Here is a 21,508-nt window from a genome sequence, read left to right as displayed (position 1 = left end):
AATAGTAGGAGAGACGTGTTGCTGCTTATGTACAAGGCACTGATGAGTCTGTATCTGGAGTATTGCATACTGTTTTTATCCCTTACTTGAGGTGGGATATAGTTGCATGGGAGTCAGTTCAGAGGAGGTTCACTAGGTTGACCCCAGAGATGAGCGGTTTCTCATGTGAATAGAGATTAAGTAGTTTAGACCTAAACTCTCTAGGGTTTAGAAGAATGAGAGGAAATCTAATTGAGATCCGTAAAATGCTATAAGATGAATAAAGTTGACGTAGGGAGGATATTTCCCCTTATGGGCAATCTAGAACAAGAGGGATAAAACATCAGCTTTCCTGCTCTTCTGATGCTGCCTGGCCTGCTGTGTTCCTCCAACTTCTCATTGTGTTATCTAGAACAAGAGGCCAAGGTTTTAGGATAAGGAGTGGCAGATTTTAAACAGAGATGAGGAGGAATTACTTCTCTCAAAGGATCATGAATTTGTGGAATTCACTTCCCCAGAGTGCAGTGGATGCTGGGACATTGAATAAATTTAAGGGGGACATAGACAGATGTTTAATTAATAAAGGGTTGGAAAACAGGCAAGCAAATTCAGTTAAGGCCAAGATGAAATCAGCCATGATCATATTGAATGGAGCAAACTCAAGGGGCTGAAATGCCCCCTAATCCTGTTCCTGGTTCTTAAGTTTTTAAGGTGGATTTAGCAGGAAGGGCCTTGATATGAAGAAAGACACACATTTCAGATTCTTTCTGAAGAAGGGTCTCAACCCTAAACATTAGCTTTCCTGCTCCTCTGATGCTGCCTGGCCTGCTGTGTTCCTCCAGCTCCACACTGTGTTATCTCAGACTCCAGCATCGGCAGTTCTTACTATCTCTGAGTGAGATATTTAGGAAAGTTGACAGAACATTATTGTTCACTGAAAGGGGAACTAAACACAAAAACAGCATGATATCCTTCAGTTATATAGGGCCCTGGCAAGATCAAATCTGGAGTGCTGCGTACAGTATTGATCAGTTTGGATAGAGCCCAAGGAGACAGAAAGACAGTTGGACAGACAAAGGAGTTGCTAACGATCAGGCTGGGAGGGTGAGTAGTTGTAAATGGGGACTGTTAGTGACTAACAACAGGGGGGTGTGTAATGGCAGGCTGTGTGGTAACAAGGCCCGGTGTGGGGGGTGGGGGGGCTGGGACATGGGAGAGTAATGGACCTGTGCTCACCACAGGATGGATGCACAAGTGTTGGAATTAATTCGAAGAAACTTTACAAAACTAATAACTTGAATAGGCAGTTGAGGAACGGTTGGACAGACTAAGCTTTTGTCCATTGGAGTTTAGAAGAATAAGAGGCAAATTGTTTGAAAATTGAAGGTCCTGAGAATGGTCCTGACAGAATGGATATGGAAAATTTATTTCCTTTCGTATGAGAGCCTAAAACAAGGAGCCACTGTTTAAAAGCAAGCAGTAAACTATTTAACAAAGCGATGAGGAAAAAGAGGGAATAGAGAGAGTGGAGAACGCATCAGAATTACAGTTTGCGAAGATATATGGGAAATACAGTACTGTTCAGTAATTGTAAATTTGGTCACTACTGTTGTGCAAATATTATCTTTGGGCTTTTTCAAAACTCACTTGTAGGGCATGGATGTCACTGAATAAGCCTAGACTTATTACCCATCCCTAATTGCCTTCAAGGAAATGGTAGTGAGCTGCCTTTCCCAAAATGTGGTGGAAACAGTCTTTGAATACCTTTAAAGCAGAGGTCAATACATTATTAACAAGCATGAGGCTGAAAAGTAATTCAAGAGTATGTTGCAACATGGAGTCATCAGATCAGCCAAGATCTTCATCAATGGCAAAAATTGAAAAAGGATCGAGTGGCCCAATCCTGCTTCGAATTGATATGATCATATTTACACAAGTAGAACACAGAACAACATCCAAAGGCAGCAGAGTGATGGATGATTTGGGGAGGGATTTCCAGAATATGTCGCACATTCAACTAGAAACACCAGCCAAGACACCTGAAATAGCTGAAACTGTTGTTGAAACAGGAAGACCCAAGGAAGAGGGAAGACACTACTTGTTATACTGATTATTTCTAGTATTTTCTGTTTTCATGTTTGAGAGAAATTGGGTTGTTAAGGCTATGAGTCAGTTCACTGATAGTCTCTGGTTTATGTAATTCACAATTTCCAGACTCCTCAGTTACAGAGCCTCCTAACAGCTACCCAGTCTTCTTCGACAAACCCATTGAATTAAGAACTAAACATAAATTCAAGAAAATTATATGACTCAACAAGATCACCTCTCATTCTTCGTAAGTGTGGTGAGCACAGGTCCATTACTCTCCCATGTCCCAGCCCCCCCACCCCCCACACCGGGCCTTGTTACCACACAGCCTGCCATTACACACCCCCCTGTTGTTAGTCACTAACAGTCCCCATTTACAACTACTCACCCTCCCAGCCTGATCGTTAGCAACTCCTTTGTCTGTCCAACTGTCTTTCTGTCTCCTTGGGCTCTATCCAATCATTTACTCCGTACCCCACCCACCTCCCTATTTACTGCATATAAACTGACGTTTTCCCAGCCACCATCAGTTCTGAGAAAGGGTTACCGGACCCAAAGTGTTAACTCTGTTTTCTCCTTCACAGGTGCTGCCGGCCTGCTGAGCTTTTCCAGCAACTTTGTTTTTGTGATAACAAAGTGTAGAGCTGGATGAACACTGCAGGCCAAGCAGCATCTTAGGAGCACAAAAGCTGATGTTTCGGGCCTAGACCCTTCATCAGAAATGGGGGAGGGGAAGAGGATTCTGAAATAAATAGGGAGAGAGGGGGAGGCTGATCGAAGATGGATAGAGGAGAAGATAAGTGGAGACGAGACAGACAAATTAAAGAGGCGGGGCTGGAGCCAGTAGAGGTGAGTGTCAAGCTCATCTATCCCCTCCTCCCACCTCAACCTCAAAATCTCCCCTCCCTCCACTGCATCCCAAAACCAGCCCAGCTCATACCTGCCTCCTGAACCTGTTTTTCCTCTCACCTATCCCCTCCTCCCACCTTAAGCCACACCCCCATTTCCTTCCTACTAACCTCATCCTGCCCCCTTGACCTGACTGTACCTCCCCACCTACACTCACCTCTACTGGCGCCATCCCCGCCCCTTTAACTTGTCTGTCTCCTCTCCACCTATCTCCTGCTCAACCCATCTTCGATCCGCCTCCCCCCTTCCCCTATTTATTACAGAACCCTCTCCCCCTCCCCCATTTCTGATGAAGGGTCTAGGCCCGAAACGTCAGTTTTCCTGCTCCTAAGATGCTGCTTGGCCTGCTGTGTTCATGCAGCTGTGCACCTTGTTATCTCAGATTCTCTGCATCTGCAGTTCCCATTATCTCCGATGCAACTTTGTTTTTGTTCCTGATTTACAGCATCCACAGTTCTTTCAGTTTTTACAGGTCTCATTCTATTCCGTTTCTCAACATCTCATCCTGGAGGTGCAATTGAGCAAACATTTATGCAGCCTTCTACGGCAAGGAATTCAAAATTCAGTACATCTGGGCATCAGAATTACAGTTTGAGAAGATATATGGGAAGTACTGTATATGTTCAGTAACTGTAAATTTGGTCACTACAGTAGTGCAAATATTACCTTTGGACTTTTTCAAAACTCACTTGCAGCACATGGATGTCACTGGATAAACCAAGACTTATTACCCATCCCTAATTGCCTTCAAGGAAGTGATAGTGAGCTGCCTTTCTGAACTACTTATGTAAGGCAAGCTGAGTGGTTCGAGTTGGTGAGATCTCTCAAAGGGCTGACACTGGCACAATGAGCTAAATAGTCTTCTGCTGTGTATCATTCCTTATAGCATTCTACTACTATGTTTCTGACAGGAAACTAAACATAGATCTCCTTCCACCCCCACGGCACTTCCCTCTACCACTACCATCCCGACACCCACCCCCATCCACAGCAACAACTAATAATCCTCTGGTCTGTGAATGACTTCCCTGGTGCAATGATTAGATACAACCCATGGTGTAACTGGGGAAAGAGGGCAGGATAAACTGCGCAATTCTGCTTTGTTAAAATGTTAAGACGAAAGGCAATTCCTTCCTGAACTGAGCCTCATTTCAAGAACCAGTGTAGGCACAATAGGCTGAATGGTCTTTTTCTACACCAGAACAATTCAGTGATTCTTTGACCTTAATGAAGGAGGAAAGTTACTAGTGATCATAAGGGAGAGCTGATGTTACCAGCAGGAGGTGGAGAGAAAGGAAATGTGCAATGACATTTCTGTGATAATCACTCACATGTCTTCAATGGTCTAAAACAGCAGACACCAGCAAATGTCACTGCAGCACTTCATGCATACAGATCCAAGCAATCAGACAGATTTTCATGGCCAACTATGTGAAGTATAATAAAGTCCAAAAGCATTACATATAATAAGAGCCACCATCTTAAATCTTAACAATTAAAGAAATGCTCTGTCCCACTGAAAAGCTCCCATCCAAGGACAGAATAAAACACCTCAATTTCATATCAGTTAGTTTCTAGTCTGTAACTCATTCCAGGCTATCTGTTATTCTCTATATGAACCACACCCTGAACCCCCTAATTAGATTCCAGTCTGTAACTCCCTCCGAGCTATCTGCTATTCTCTATATAAACTCTCCAGAACCTCTCAATTAGGTTCCAGTCTGTAATTCACTCCAATCTGAGTGTCTATTGAATCCTTGTTTTCTGCCCCTTGGTGTTTCTAAGCTGAAACTGTATGAATTCGACTTCACTAGAGCATCCACATAATGACATTACTTTCCTCTAAATCAGCAATGCTACTCCACCTGCTTTTCGTTTTTGTCTGTCCTTTTTAAAAATTGAAAGCTCCTAGATGTTCAGTACCCATTCCTAGTCGCCCTGCAGCCACTTTGCTGTGATGTGAACTATATCATTCCCATTTAGATACATTTGTGTGACTATTTCATCCATTTTTGTGTGAATGCTCCATGCTTTCAGGCACAAAACCTTATGGCTTTTTTTCTTTCGCATTCTTAGTCTTGTTCACTGTGGCCCTGTTCAATTGAATTCTCTATCACTTTCCTTATTTCCCATTCTGTTTTGTTTTCGTTTTAATTCTTTAGTTTTGTTTGATTAGGCATAATCAGCATGATTTTGTCAGAGGAAGGACATACCTAAGAAATTTCGTTGAATTTTTAAGGTAACGTGTAAATACGGGTAGAGCATACAGATTTCTGGAAAGCCTTTGATAAGGTCCCACATAAGAAACTGATAAAGAAGTTAAAAATACATGGAGATGAAAGCTAACTTAGCAAGATGGATCTAAAATGAGCTTTCTGGAAGGAGACAGAGGGTGTGGTAGAAGGTTGTTGTATGACTGGAGGCTGGTGTCCCATGGTGTACCAAAGCGATCAGTGCTAGTCCCTTATTGTTCATGATATATTTATAAATGATGTGGATGAGAATGTGGGGGAAATGATAACTGTTGGCCAGGTGGTTGACAATGAGAAAGAAGGTTACAGGTGGATAAAAACAGTATGGTCAGATGGGCAGATCAGTGGCAGATGAAATTTAACCCTGATAAGTGTGAGGTGATGCACTTTGGGAGAAAGAACCAGATGAGGGAATACTCAATGAATGGCAGGACACTAGGAAGCTCAGATGAACAGAGGGATCTTGGGTGCTTGTTCACAAATCCCTGAAGATGGTAGGACAGGTATATGGGACACTTGCCTTTATCAATCATAGCATAGATGATAAGAGCAGGGAGGTTTTGTTGAAGCTGCAGAGGACTTTGGCTAGACCACAGCTAGAGTAGTGTGTACAGCTCTGATCTCCACACTTTAGGAAGGACGTGATTGCACTGGAGAGGGAGAGGAGATACACCAGGATATTGCCTGGGATCGAGTGGTTCAGCGATGAAGAGAGGCTGATAAGCTTGGGTTGTTTTCTTTACAGCAGAGAAGGTTGAGAGAGGACCTGAGGTGTGTAAGATTATGAGGGACATGGACAGAGTGAATAACAAGCAGCTGTTCCCTTCAGTTAAAGGGTCAGTGACAAGGTGGCAAGGGTCTAGGCCCGAAACGTCAGCATTCCTGTTCCTCTGATGCTGCTTGGCCTGCTGTGTTCATCCAGCCCCACACTTTGCTATCTCGGATTCTCCAGCATCTGCAGTTCCCATTATCTCTGCTGGAATTGTGGATGGGATTTGAGGAAAATATTTTTCAGCCTGTGTGTGGCAGTTTTCTGGAAAACATTGCCTGGGAAGGGAGTTGAGGCATGAAACCTCACAACCTTTAAAACGTATTTGGATGAGGACTTGAAGTGTCATGACATTGAAGGCAATGTGTCAAGTGTGGGAAAGAGGGACTAGTTAAGATAGTAGTATATTTTTATGTAAAGATTTGAAGGGCCAAATAGCCTGTTCAGTGCTGTATAATTCTATCATCCTGGATGGTGTCAAGTTTTTGAATGTTGCAGCTGCCCTCATCCAGGCAGGTGGGGAGTATTCCATCACACTCCTGACTTGTGCCTTGAAGATGGTGGACAGGATTTGAGGAGTCAGGAGGTGAATTACTTACTGTGGGATTCCTAACCTTTGACCTGCTTTTTTGCCACTGTATTTATATGTTGAGTCTAGTTCAATTTCTGAGCAAATGTAAATCCAGGGTATTCATGGCAGAGCATAAAAAGTAGGACCAGAAGTAAGCCATTCAGCTCCTCGGGCCTGCTCCACAATTCAATGGGCTCACAGCTGATTTTACACTCCTCACATCCACTTTCCTGCCCTTTTTCCTGTAGCTCTTAATTGCCCAACTGATCAAGAATCTATCTATCTATCTATCTCAGTCTTAAATATACACAAGAATTCTGATTCACAGCTCTCCTTGGCAAGGAGTTCCAAAGACTCGCGAACCTCTGAGAGAAGAAATTCTTCTTTATCTCGGTCTTAAATTTGTGTTCCTTTATGCTAAGACTATGCCCTCTGGCCCTAGACTCTCCCGATAGGAGAAATATCCTTCCAGCATTCACCCTGTCAAGCCCCTTAAGAATCTTACATTTCTCAATGAGATCACTTCTCACTGTTCTTAACTCCAGTGAGTACAGCCCCAACCAGCCTTTGCTTATAAGACAATCTCTCCATACCAAGGATCATCTGAGTGAAACATCTCTGAACTGCCTCAAATGAAATGATATATTTTCTTAAATAAAGGAAACCAACACTGCTCAGTTTCTTTAGACATGGTCCACCAGCACCTAGTACAGTTGCAGTAAGACTTTCCCACTCTTATAATCCAACCCCCTTGAAATAAGGGCCAACATTCCATTACAATAAAATGTGAGGCTGGATGAACACAGCAGGCCAAGCAGCATCCCAGGAGCACAAAAGCCGACGCCTCGGGCCCAGACCCTGATGAAGGGTCTGGGCCCGAGGCGTCGGCTTTTGTGCTCCTGGGATGCTGCTTGGCCTGCTGTGTTCATCCAGCCTCACATTTTATTGTCTTGGAGTTTCCAGCATCTGCAGTTCCCATTATCTCCAACATTCCATTAGCCTTCTTGACTCCATGCTGCCCCTGTTTGCTAGCTTTTTGTGTTTTCTGTACAAGTAACCCCAAGTCCCTTTGTATTGCAGCTTTCTGCAGTTTATCTTCATTTAAATCATATTCTGTTTTTATGTTCTCCCTTCCAAAATAAATAACTTCACATTTTCTAATACTATACATCATTTGCCAACTTTTTCTCCATCTACTTTACCTATCAATATCTCTGTAAAATGTTTGCCTCCCTCTCACAACCCACCTTTCTAACTATTTTCCTGTCATGTGTGGATTTGGCTACAGTACATTCATTTCCATCCCCTAAGTTATTCATATGCATTGCAAACAGTTGTGCTCCCAGCACTGATCCCTGAGGAACCCACTGGTTTCATGACACCACTAAGAAAAAGAGCCTCTTATCCCCACTTGCTGTTTCCTGCCCATGAGCCAATTCTGTTTCCACACCAATATACTACCTTCAACACCACAGGCTCTTATAACTTAACCTATTGTGAGGTACCATGTCAAATGCCTTCTGGAAGTCAAAATACACACATCTGCTAGTTAACTAAGTGTAGAGCTGGATGAACACAGCAGGCCAAGCAGCATCTTAGGAGCACAAAGGCTGACGTTTCGGGCCTAGAGCCTTCATCTGATGAAGGCTCTAGGCCCGAAACGTCAGCTTTTGTGCTCCTAAGATGCTGCTTGGCCTGCTGCGTTCATCCAGCTCCACACTTTGTTATCTCGGATTCTCCAGCATCTGCAGTTCACATTATCTCCCACATCTACTAGTTCCCTTCTATCCACTCTGGTTGAGACTTGCTCGAAAAACTCTAATAAATTATTAAGACATGATTTCTCTTTCATGAAGCCATACTGCGCTGCTTGATTAGGTTATGAAGTTCCAAATGTGTTGCAGTTACTTCCTTAATAATCGATTCCAGTACATTTCGACAATAGATGTTAGGCTAATCAGTCTATAGCTATGTGCTTTTTGCTTCCTTCCCTTTTTGAATAAGGGTGTCACATTAGCAGTTTGCCAATTACCTGAAACTTCTCCAGAATCCAGAATTTTTGGGAAATTACAACCAATGCATCCACTATCTCTGTAGTTACTTCATTTAGGATCCTCGGATACAGGCCATCAAGGCCAGGGGACTTCAGCCCTTTACTGCCTTTAGTTTGTCTAATACCACTTGTCTAGTGATGGTGATAGTACTTAATTCTTCTTTGGTATTCTTTAGTGTTAATGTTAAAAGCGTCTTCCACCATAAAGACTGATGTAAAACATCTGCTATCTCCTCTAATATAACAATCTCCCCAGGCTCACTTTCTAACAGGGCATTCCTTCAGTGATAGTAAGGCTATTGAATGTCAAGGGGCGATGGTTAGATTGTCTTTTACTGGAGATGGTCATTGCCTGGCCTCTGTGTGACATGAATGTCACTTGCCACTTGTCAGCCCAAGCCTGAATATTGTCCAGATCTTGCTGCATTTGAAAACGGACTGCTTCAATATCTCAGGAGTTGCGAATGGTGCTGAACATTGTACAGTCATCAGCAAACATCCCCACATCTGACCTTATGGTGGAAGGAAGGTGAAGATGAAGCAGCTGAAGATAGAACATAGAACATAGAAAAGTACAGCACAGTACAGGCCCTTCAGCCCACGATGTTGTGCCGTGGAATAATCCTAATCCAAAAATAAAATAACCTAACCTACATTCCCCTCAATTCACTGCTGTCCATGTGCATGTCCAGCAGTCGCTTAAATGTCACTAATGACTCCGCTTCCACGACTACCACTGGCAAACTATTCCATGTGCTCACAACTCTCTGGGTGAAGAGCCTAGGACATTACCCTGAGGAATACCTGCAGAGATGTCCTGATGTCACAGCTACTGTCTAAAATCAGGAATTGCCTGATTTCTGGGTGCACTGGAATTGTTGTCCCACAGTTCTGCTCATTCTGAGCAGGCAAGGACAGAAGATAGCAAAATTCCCCTTGGAAAACACAATTTGCATTTGAAGTAAATTTCAAGCTTCTAGAATATTACAGGCTAGGAGCCAAGTTGGGGCCAGCTGTGCTGAGCCTCTCTGATTGTGTCACAAACTCAACCCCAACGGGTAACATAAAACAAAACACTTCCTTTCATTTGCACAGCTCTTTGCCCAGGGTGACACATATAAAGCGTCAGTGCACAGTCACACTGTGACTGTGACAGCCCCTGTCTCACACACCCTGTTGTGCTTCTTTGCACTAACTTTCAGTCTTCATTGCAGAAATAAATATGCTGTCGTCAAATCAGAAATACTCCCATGTACCTTGTTTATTACCACACATCAATCAAAGTGATCACCCGTCACTCTTTCCCCAGGAGTGCTCAGGATCATTCTCTTATTTATACCCCTCAGAGGCAGCACTGCATCCTCCTTGTTGCCAGCCAAAGACGATCAGCCACCTGGACAGCCTGATTCCTGCATCAAAGCTGAGTTCTTTATCAGTGAGGATAGCATCAGCAAAAACTGACTGTGCCAAAGACCTGCCTTCAAACAAAACACTATGAATGAATAATAAATGAGGAAGCGGTTTCCTCTTTTGAAGACAGTCTTTGCTCAGTTTCATCGTTATGATGTTTCTGGAGCAAGCGATAGCCCAGCATGACTCTATGTCTACACCCCAGATATTGAAGGAGCTAGCTGAGGAGATTGTAGAAGAATTGGTGGTCAGGATTGGTGATCAGATCTTCATTGAGTAAGGGAGAGTCCTAGAGGACTGGTAAATGGTTAGTGTAATAGGGAGGGAGGCGGGAGACAGGAAAGTGTAGGCCAGTCTGCCTGACCTTGGTTGTTAGTAAGATTTTAAAGTTCATTATTAAGGACGAGATGTGGAGTACATGGAAATGCACAGTAAAATAGGGCTGGTTCAGCACAGGTTCATCAAGGGGAGGTCATGCCTGACAAACCTGTTCAAATTCTTTGAGAAGGTAATGAGCAAGTTAGACAAAGCAGAGCCAGTGGACATGATCTGTTTGGATTTCCAGAAGGCCCTAAACAAGGTACCAGAAGCAGGCTGCTAAATAAGTGGAAGAGTCTATGGTGTTAGAGGCAAGGTACTGGCATGGATAGAGGATTGGCTGACTGTCAGAAGGCAGAGAGTGGGGAAAAACAGGCCTTTTTCAGGATGGCAGGTGGTGAATAGGGGAGTTGCACGGGGTCCATTTTGGAACTGCAACTGTTCACGTTATACATTACTGATCTGGATGAAGGAACTGAGGGCATTGTTACTAAGTTTGTAGGTGTCACAGAGGTAGGTGGAGGGACAGGTAGTGTTGTGTAAGTAGTCAGGGCTGCAGAAGGACTTGCTCATGCTGGGCAAGTGAGCAAAGAAGTGGCAGATGAAATACAATGTGGCAAAGTGTAAGGTTATACATTTTGGTAAGAAGAATAGAGGTATAGACGATTTTTTAAAAAGGGAAATCTGAAGTGCAAAGGCACCTGGGAGTCCGAGTTCAGAATTCTCTTAAGGAAAACATGTAGTTTCAGTTGGTTGTTAGGAAGGCAAATGCAATAAGAACAACAAAGAACAAAAGAGCAATACAGCACAGGAGCGGGCCTTTCAGCCCTCCAAGCCTGTGCCAATGCATTTTGTCCTCCCATACTTAAACTGTTGTCACTTACAGGATCCATACCCCTTCCTATCCATGTATTCGACCAGGTGCTTCTTGAATGCTACTAATATGTCTGCTTCCACCCCCTCCTCTAGCAGCGTGTTCCAGGCACGCACCACCCTTTGTGTGAAAAACTTGCCTCGCACATCTCTTTTAAACTTACCTCCTTGCACTCAAAACCTGTGTCACTGAGTAATGACCCAACCACTCTATCCATGCCATTCACAATCTTACAAACTCCTATTAGGTTGCCCCCTCAACCTCCTGTGTTCTAGTGAAAGCAAACTCAGTCTCTCAAGCTTTCTTCATAGCTAACATCTCCCAAACCACAACATGGGAGTGGAGTACATGTAAACTCCATGTACTCCATCCCGGTAAACTTCTCTGTACCCTCTCCAAAACATCTACATCCTTCTGGTAGTCTGACATTCATTTCAGGAAGGCAAGAAATCAAGAGCAGGGATGTATTGTTCAAGCTGTGCAAGGTTCTGGTCAGACCATATTTGGAATATTGTGAGCAGTTCTGGGCCTCATATTAAAGGAAGAATGCACTGGCCTTGGAGCAGGTCCAGAGGAGGTTTTCAAGAATGATGCTGGAATGATAAGGGCAGCACAGTGGCTCAGTGGTTAACAGTGCTGGCTCACAACACTGGGAACCTTTGATTCCACCCTTGGTCAACTGCTGATGGAGCGCCGCACTATCGGACGGTCAGTGCTGAGGGAGTGCCCTACTGTCGAAGGGTCAGTGCTGAGGAAGTGCCACACTGTCGGAGGGTCAGTGCTGAGGGAGTGGGCACTGTCGGAGGGTCAGTGCTGAGGGAGTGCCCTACTGTCGGAGGGTCAGTGCTGAAGGAGTGCCACACTGTCGGAGGGTCAGTGCTGAGGGAGTGCCACACTGTCGGAGGGTCAGTGCTGAGGGAGTTTTGCACGGTCAGAGGGTCACCTTTAGGAAAAAACTCTGAACATATCTCCTGTCCCCCTACTGCATCCCAAAACCAGCCCAGCTCATCCCCGCCTCTCTAACCTGTCCTTCCTCCCACCTATCCCTTCCTCCTCCCTCAAGCACCAACCCCATCTCCTACCGACTAACCTCATCCCGCCCCCTTGACCAATCCGTCCTCCCTGGACTGACCTATCCCCTCCGTAACTCCCCATCAACATTCATCTTTACTGGTTCCATCCCCACCTCTTTGACCTGTCTGTCTCCTCTCCACCTATCTGCTCCTTTATGCATCTTCCATCCGCCTCCCCTATCTCCCTATTTATTTCAGAACCCACTTCCCCTCCCTCATTTCTGAAGAAGGGTCTAGGCCCGAAACATCAGCCTTCCTGTTCCTCTGATGCTGCCTGGCCTGCTGTGTTCATCCAGCTCTACACCTGGTTATCACATTATGCGTATTTTGAAGAGTTAAGAGAGTTCTCAAGGCTGATGTTTCTCCTCCATTTAAACATCATTCAAAGTTCATTGTCACCTTACTGCTTGTTGGAACTTCTTGTGTGCCAATTAATTGAACCCGCTCCAAAATGAAACAATGTGTACCCTTTAAAATACTTCGCTCAAAGCATAGTTCCTTGAACATCCTCAGGTGATGGACGTTGCTATGGAAATTCAAGGCTATGTTCAGAACACCAATACAATTTCCTGAGGTGGGAAGTGGCCAAATGTGAGACATATTGCAAAATTAAATAAAAGCAGCATAAGCATGAGCCAATGGAGGGAAGGGAATTAAAAAGTACTGAATTTTTTTGAGATGTGTTTCTGAAGTTTCACCTTTTTTGAAACTTGTATCTTGTTGTGATGGCAGTGGTTATCTGTCGGACCTGGCTTTGCAGTCTGCTCTTGTTCACACTCTGTGCAGCTGGCTGGCCACTCACTCATTTGTGTGTGTGCTCAAAGTGGCAGAACTCTGAAGGAACTGGGTACAACCTGGCACTTGCCACTGCTATGCTTCGTCTGATTCAACTTCTCACTGATGGAGAGAGGCCAACTGCTAACACCACTTCTGCACAGCCTGTACCAAATGCCCTCTCCTTGTTCTCCACATGCTGGCACCACACGATGTATACTCCAGGAGATGCCAGGGCAGAATAACAATGCCAGCAGAACAACTATACATTGCTAGATGTTCCATTTGTATGGAATAAGAGCAATCTTCAGCTACAACATTCCTGGTTTTCAGCTGATGTATCTGACTCTCCAATCTGTGCCGAAAGCTTCTTTAATCTATATGAAAGAACTCCACAGAGGCTGGTATCCTGTCACCAAGTCACCCTTTATTTACACATGGATAGTACTTGACAGTGGGCCAGCTTCCTCAGAGCCAGGTCTCAGAGTGAACGGAATCTCTGACAGTCCAGTTTGTATCTGTCAATCAGGGCTCTCTAATTACACCAGGTTAACAGCCCCAATCAGAGATCTCATAGTCTATGAGGTCCACCTGGCTGATCTCTTTGCAATCACTACAGCCCTCCCTCTCTAAGACCAGGGATAGAGGCCTATAATTTTTCTTGTAGCCTCTCCAAGGATATTGGTTCTGTTTGCACCAACTCAGCCTTGGACATGGGCAGCATATACCAGACAGTAGCTCACATCTTGCACCTGTAAGGTCTTGGGGCAATTCGTCCTCCTTGTCAGGCAGTAATGGTGTTGAGGCTGCAACATCCATCTCAGACTCCAAGGTTTCTTTGACACTAGATGGAGAGGGAAAACCCACATGTTTTACTCCTGCCCTGTTTATGAGTTTAAAGATTTCATGTGGTCCACGTGCTTGTTCAGGACCACCTCTCCTAGCCAAACTTTGAACTTCACAGGACCTGACCTCACGTCAGCCTTGCTTCTTACCCATGCAAGACTATTTCTCTGGTTTCAGCACCAAACGTCATCCCCGGAAGTAAAGTGTCTCTCATTTAGAGGAGCCATGTGGCCAGCATTCGTGTCCCTGCTGCCATTTCAGCCTCCCCCTGAGGTCTGAGAAGATCAGATTTAACCCAGTGCAGAGTCTTCTCCCCAACAGCAACTCTCCTGGAGCTATGCCAGCAATTGCATAAAGGGTGGTCTGGCAATCAAATAGGAACCAGGGCAGTTGGGTATCAAGTGAAGCTGTAGGCAGTTTCTTTAAGCCTGCCTTCAAAGTTTGCACCATATCTTTGGATGATGGGTGGTGTGGAACTGTCCTTATATGCCAAATTCCATTTGACTTAAGGAAATATTTGAATTCCCTGTTGGTAAATGATGGCCCTATCATAATGTGCAACTAAGTCTAGGGTATCCGGGGATGCTGCTGGCAGTCATTTTTGTCCTTGTAGGGCAACATGGCTATATCTGGATCTCATCCTGGCCAACAGACATGACCTTTCACCAACATTTTCATTTTGGATGATCCTGGTAGAGCTCAACTAGTATCTGGCAGAGACCTTTGCTCAGGGCTATCACTCTTACTCCCTACAATAACATGCCATCCTTGATGGTGATCTGGACTCGCTGGTTCCAGAAAGGTTTTCATTCTGGTTCTGATGGCCCTTCTATTTCCCCAATCACCACAAGTTGTTTTAGTTTCAATAGGGCCATCTCTTCTTGCATCCACATTCTGATGTTATCTACAGCCACTAGAAGGGTGTCTAGAAAGTCTAAAACCAGAATGATCTCTTCCAGTGGTGAGACTTAAAGCATCTGCAATTGCTATTTGGTGCCCTGAGAGTGTTCCAACTTGTAATTGTACACACTTAGAATGACAGCCCACCACTGGTATTGGTGGAACTTCCTCACACCAAAGAATACTGCCAAACCGTCCTTCCTATTTGGGTATATTTGTGTTCTGCAGCAACCGAAGTCCTGGAAGCATACACTATTGTGCATTTCTCTCAATTGGGCTACCTATGAGCCAACACTACCTCGATCTCATGCCGTGAGACATCACATATCGGCAGCAGATCATAGTGTGCCAACACCTTAGATGATGATAGCTGCTTGTTCACTTCCCCAAAGGCTGTGCCTTGGCAATGAGACCTTTTCCAAGGCTGACTGTTTTTCAATATCAGATGTAAGGGTGCCAGGCTGGAGGCCAGGTTATGAATGAACTTTCCATAATAATTCATCAACCCAAGGAAAGGCAGAAGCTCTAGTACTGATATGGGAGCCAGCAACTTTCATCGCCCTCACTTTATCTTCCAAAGGGTGTGACCTGGTCTTGTCAAATCTGTAACCCAAGTCACTTGGGGGTGGAGCTGAAGCACACATTTCTCCCTTCTAAAATGTAAGCCTGCCAGGAAGAAATGTCGAAGGATTATGTCCAACTTCTCTAAGGGCTGTTTATTGGTCTTCCCTGTTATTCATACGTTATCCATATAGATAGTGACCTGGGGTAGAGCTTGTAAAATGTGTCTCCATTGTTTGCTGGAAAAGGGCAAAGGTTGACAATACCCCATATCGGAGTACATATTGGGACAAACCCTTATGTGTGTTAATTATAGCATCTTTCTGGGAATCCTCATCTAAATAAGCGTAAGCATGCATGGCTTATGTCTAGCTGCATGACAGACAGCCATGCCATCTCTGCCAGCTTTGTGCATAAATCTTCTCTGCCATTTATGCAGTCACAAGAAGCGGTTTACCATTTGCTTGAACTCCCCACAAAGATGAACTAACCTGCTGGTCTTCACAATATATATGACTAAAGCTGTCCAGTCCACAAACTGGATTGATTTGATGATTCCTTCACTTTCCAGCCTTCTGTTTTCTGCCTCCAGCTTTGCCTGTAAGGCAAGTGGCACTGGGCGAGGCTTGTAGAATCATGGAATTGCTTCCCGGTCAGTGTGCAGGGTCACTTTGGTTCCTTAAATAGTCACTAGCCTTTCCTTAAAATCCTCCAGGTATTTAAATAGGACTTCACTCAAGAAGCCATTTTCTAATTGAAAATGTTGAGCCAAACCTTTCGCAACAATTTCACCCCATGAAGCTTGGGCCCGAGCCTTTTACTACCATTAGTGGTAACTGAACCAGATGCTTCTCATAACAGACTGAAAGAAAAGTTGTTCCCTTAATCTATAAAGGCTGCCTAGTATACATTCTCAGTCTAGCTGAGGTCTTGTGCAAACTCAAGGGTTGAAGTCTGCAGTGAATTTTGTTAAAGACTGGTTCTTCAATCACAGAAACAGCGCACGCCAGTATCGTTACCATTGGAACCATTTAAGCAGACATTTATTTTGATTGGTTCTTATTCAGATGTTGCTAAGTGGTTTAACTGTTCCAGGCCAAATGCAGGTGGACTTTTGAAAGAGTCATGGAGTCAGAGTCATACAGAACAGAACCAGACCTTTCAGTCTCACCAGTCTATGCCGAACATAATCCCAAACTAAACTAGTCCCATCTACCTACTCCTGGCCCATATCCCTTTCCTTTTCATGCATCCATCCAAATGAATTTAAACTTTTTAATTGTACCCACATCCCACACTTGCTCAGAAAGTTCATTCCACATGTGAACGACCCTCTGTGTAAAAAATTTGTTTAAAAAATTTGTAAAAAATATGTTTTTAAATCTCTCTTCTCTCGCCTTAAAAATGTATCCCCAAGTCTTGAAATTCTCCTTCTTAGGGAAGAGGCAGCTACCATCAACTCTACCTATACCTCTCATTATTCCATAAACTTTTGTCAGGTCACCTCTCAACCTCTTACACTCCGGTGAAAGAAGTCCCAGCTTATCCAGCCTTTCTTTATAACTCAAACCTTCTGTTCCTGGCAACATCCTGCTAAATCTCTTTTGAACCCTCTCCAGGTTGATAACATCCTTCCTATAACTGGGCGACCAGAATGGATACAGTTCTCGAGAAGAAGCCTCATCAATGTCCTGTACAACCTCAATATAACATCCCAACTCCTTTTCTCAAAGGTCTAAGCAATGAAGGCAAATGTGCCAAATGCCTTTTTAACCATCCTGTCTGTATGTGACGCAAGCTTTAAGGAATTATGTACCTGCACCCCCAGGTTGCTCTGTTCTACAACACTACCCAAGGCTCTACCATTAGTTGTACAGCCCTCCCATGTTTGTTGTACCAAAATGCAATACCTCGCATTTATCCAGATTGAACTCCGTCTGCCATTTTTCGGCCCATTGACCCATTTGATTGAGATCCCTTCGTAATCTTAGATAACTTTCTTCACTGTCTACAATGCCAACAATTTTGGCGTCATCCACAAACTTACTAGCCACGCCTTCTATATTCTCACCCAAATCATATATATAAATGACAAACAAAGGAGGACCCAGAACTGATCTTTGTGGAATGCTACTGGTCACAGGACTCCAATCTGAAAAGCGACCCTTTACCATTACTCTCTGTCTCCTGTCATTAACCCAATTATATATCCAATTGGCAATCTCACCCTGATTCCCATGTGACCTAACTTTACCAATTAGTCTACAGTGTAGAATCTTGTCAAAGGCTTCACTAAATTCCAAATAAACAATATCTACTGCTCTGCCCTCATTAACCTTTATGGTAACTTCGTCAAAAAATTGAATCAAGTTTGTGAGACACAAAACCATGCTGACTATCCCTAATCAATGTTTGCCCCTCTATAAATGTCCATAAATCCTATCTTTTATAACAGATCTATAGTTCCCCAGTTTCCCCTTACAATATTTCTTAAGCAAATGGACAACATTAGCCACCCTCCAGTCATCAGGCACCTCGCCCATAGTTGTAGATGATGCAAATACTCCTACAAGGGGTCTCATAATTTCCTCCCTTACTTCCCATAACATTTTGGGAAACATTAGATCAGGTCCAAGAGATTTAACGACATTTATATTTTCTAAGACACCCCAAATTTCCTCTCCTGTAATGTGAACTGTATTTAAAACATCAAAGTTTATTTCTCTGCATTTGTTAGACTCCATTTCTTTCTCCACAGTAAAAACTGACACAAAATATTCATTTAGCATCTCTCCCATCTTCTGCGGTTCAACACAAAGATGCCCTCCATGATCTTTAAGAGCCCCTACCCACTCTCTAGTTACCCTCTTGCTCTTAATGTATTTGTAGAATTTCTCTGGATTATCCTTGACCTTATCTGCCAAAGCTATCTCATTTCCCCTCTTTGCCAACCTCCGGATACAACGCATCATCCTCCAACACATCCACCATCTACAATCCGACCCCACCACCCAAGACATTTTTCCATCCCCACCCTTGTCTGCTTTCCGGAGAGACCACTCTCTCCGTGACTCCCTTGTTCGCTCCACACTGCCCTCCAACCCCACCACACCCGGCACCTTCCCCTGCAACCACAGGAAGTGCTACACTTGCTCCCACACCTCCTCCCTCACCCCTATCCCAGGCCCCAGGATGACTTTCCACATTAAGCAGAGGTTCACCTGCACATCTGCCAGTGTGGTATACTGTATCCATTGTACCCGGTGTGGCTTCCTCTACATTGGGGAAACCAGGCAGAGGCTTGGGGACCGCTTTGCAGAACACCTCCGCTCGGTTCACAATAAACAACTGCACCTCCCAGTCGCGAACCATTTCAACTCCCCCTCCCATTCTTCAGACAACATGTCCATCATGGGCCTCCTGCAGTGCCACTATGATGCCACCCGAAGGTTGCAGGAACAGCAACTCATATTCCGCTTGGGAACCCTGCAGCCCAATGGTATCAATGCGGACTTCATCAGCTTCAAAATCTCCCCTTCCCCCACAGCATCCCAAAACCAGCCCAGTTCGTCCCCTCCCCCCACTGCATCCCAAAACCAGCCCAGCCTGTCTCTGCCTCCCTAACCTGTTCTTCCTCTCACCCATCCCTTCCTCCCACCTCAAGCCGCACCTTCATTTCCTACCTACTAACCTCATCCCACCTCCTTGACCTGTCCGTCTTCCCTGGACTGACCTATCCCCTCCCTACCTCCCCACCTATACTCTCCTCTCCACCTATCTTCTTTTCTCTCCATCTTCGGTCTGCCTCCCCCTCTCTCCCTATTTATTCCAGAACCCTCATCCCATCCCCCTCTCTGATGAAGGGTCTAGGCCCGAAACGTCAGCTTTTGTGCTCCTGAGATGCTGTTTGGCCTGCTGTGTTCATCCAGCTCCACACTTTGTTATCCGTCTTATCAGACGTTGTTTTATCTGCAGTCTATTCCAATCAACTTTTTTTCCGGGGTGTGCACTATCCTGGATATGGCCTAGGAGTTCTCTTAGTCGATTTCAGTCAAGTAGGATTCTTTTGCTATCTCAAGACCGCATTCCAGCAGCAATGACAATGGCTTGCTGACCCGGATTCTGAAGAAACTGTTAACCTTTTGGCCAAAAGTTGGCCCTGTTTTGGGGTTTTGCTGTGGGCTGACCGAGAGTCCCCCTGTTCAGAATATATCCTGAGTGTGACTGTACAATTGCCTTCACTGAAGTGGTTTCCTCCAAGCTCAGGCGGCCTGGCGAGGGTATCCACTCCCATTGGAACATCCTGCAACTCCTGTGCTCCACTTGCTGCATGTTCTAATGCCAAAGCCAGTTGGAGTTGGGCTTCAGCTAGTAGGAGCTTTTGCATAGTCACATCATTAATCCCACAAACCAATGATCTCTCAGCATCTCACTCAGGGTTAGACCAAAGTCACGTGCCTCTGAGAGACGTCTTTACCTAGTCAAAAATCCTGACAAGGATTCCTCTGCGTCTCGAATTGCCAAGTAAAACTAACAGTGTCTCAGAATTAGAGGAGTCTCGGGGTCATAATATTCCTGAATTAACTCCTTTAACTCTTGAAAGTGGCAGGTTTCCCTGGTGCCTCAGGGAACATTAGGCTCCTAATAAGCTAAAGAGCTGTGGTCCAAAAGCAGTTTGAAGAGTTACTGATTACAGTGTGACTACCGCACCCCCCAACCCCACCACCAATTGCGTGAACCCCATCCTGACTGTGTGGCACCTCTCCCACTGACAGAGTGACTTCACCCCGACAGTGTGATACCTCCTCCGCCTGATGGTCTGTCCCCCTTCCCTGGGCAGTGTGACCCTCCCCCCCTCATCTGAGTGACTCCCAGCTGTTCGTATCAAGGTCATTGTGGACACTAACCCGTTCCCATTCAGAAGAAAACTGCAAGAAACCAAGCCCCATCTCCTCATCTCAGTGTTACTACCATTAACCATTCAATTTAATACAATCCAGCAATTAAACTGGGCAGAATTGCTTGTAACTAATATTACAGAGTATGGAGTGGATGGGGAGGGGGAGATGTGTGGAGCAGAGTGAGTCAGAGAAGAAGAAACACAGGGAAAGGGAGAGCGAGATAAGGTAGAGAGTGACTGAGAGAAAGAGAGGCATAAATTGGGAGAGACTGAAAGAGAAAGTGAAAGATGGGGGAGAGTGAGACTGGGAAAGAGAGAGAAGGAGAGGCTGGGAGCAGGGGTTAGAGAGAGAGAGGAGAGACTGGGAGTGGGGGTTAGAGGGATAGAGAAGGAGAGACTGAGGATGAGAGAGGCTGGGGTTGGGGGTGGGCGGTGCTCGCAGAGTAAGATGGAGAGTCTGGGGGAGAGAGAGAAGGAATCAAAGGGAAAAGTGTGGAAAAGGAGACAGAACATAAGTGTGTGGACAAAAGCAGCAAGTGAAGCAGCCAAAGAGAGGGCTTCGGGCCAAAGGCTAGGTGAAGGGACGGTGAGGGGAGAGGAAAGGAGAGTGAGGGGAGAGAAAGGGAGGGGGGGACGAGAAGGGAAAGTGAGGGGAGGGGAGCAGTGTGATGGGAGGGCAGAGTGAGGGGAGGAGGGGCAGAGTGAGGGAAAGGGAGACTGTGGGGAGGAGAGGAGAGAGTGAGGGAAAGGGAGACTGAGGGGAGGAGAGGAGAGAGTGAGGCAAAGGGAGGGAAGGGGAGAATTACAGTGAAAAAGTACAGGAAACACAACTGAACAACTTTTCAACAAGGAAATTAGAATTATTTCTCATTGTTCTTGTGCCACTTACTACAGAAAGCACATGTGTATGACTTACATGTTTGCGCCTTATCTTGCTCCGGCCTCGTCTGATCCTGCTCAACAGTATCCGATGCTCCTTCCGCACCAACTGGAAGAAGCTGCTGTCTGCAGAGATGCTTTTCCTCAGGGTGGGTTTGAGTGACATTCCCCAGGGATTAGATTCACTGATGCAGGAACCCTGCTGTACTGACACATGGCAGCTCAGGCTCTTGTCACTTACTCCCAACTGGGCTCCTGTGGGATTGATAACAGATCGACAATCAGCAGCAGCATCTGCTGCAGCCACCAGCCGAGCTCCGACACAGAGAAATAATGTTTTCTCACTCACTGA

At 45.0% G+C, this 21,508-nt stretch overlaps 1 protein-coding gene across 1 annotated transcript in view; it reads right to left on the bottom strand.

The window, feature by feature from the left end:
• The window catches only part of ankfn1 (ankyrin repeat and fibronectin type III domain containing 1), a 124,733-nt gene extending 103,463 nt beyond the window's left edge, over positions 1-21,270 (bottom strand). The window contains exon 1 of the mRNA XM_059653543.1: positions 21,194-21,270. The gene's annotated coding sequence lies outside the window, so the exon portion shown is untranslated. The remainder of the gene's footprint in view (positions 1-21,193) is intronic.
• Between the last annotated feature and the right edge of the window lie 238 nt (positions 21,271-21,508).

The sequence above is a fragment of the Stegostoma tigrinum genome, chromosome 22 (assembly GCF_030684315.1).
Source record: "Stegostoma tigrinum isolate sSteTig4 chromosome 22, sSteTig4.hap1, whole genome shotgun sequence".
In the NCBI taxonomy this organism is placed as follows: domain Eukaryota; kingdom Metazoa; phylum Chordata; class Chondrichthyes; order Orectolobiformes; family Stegostomatidae; genus Stegostoma; species Stegostoma tigrinum.
Note: the sequence above shows the minus strand (reverse complement) of the source record. Positions and strands in the feature narration are given on the sequence as shown.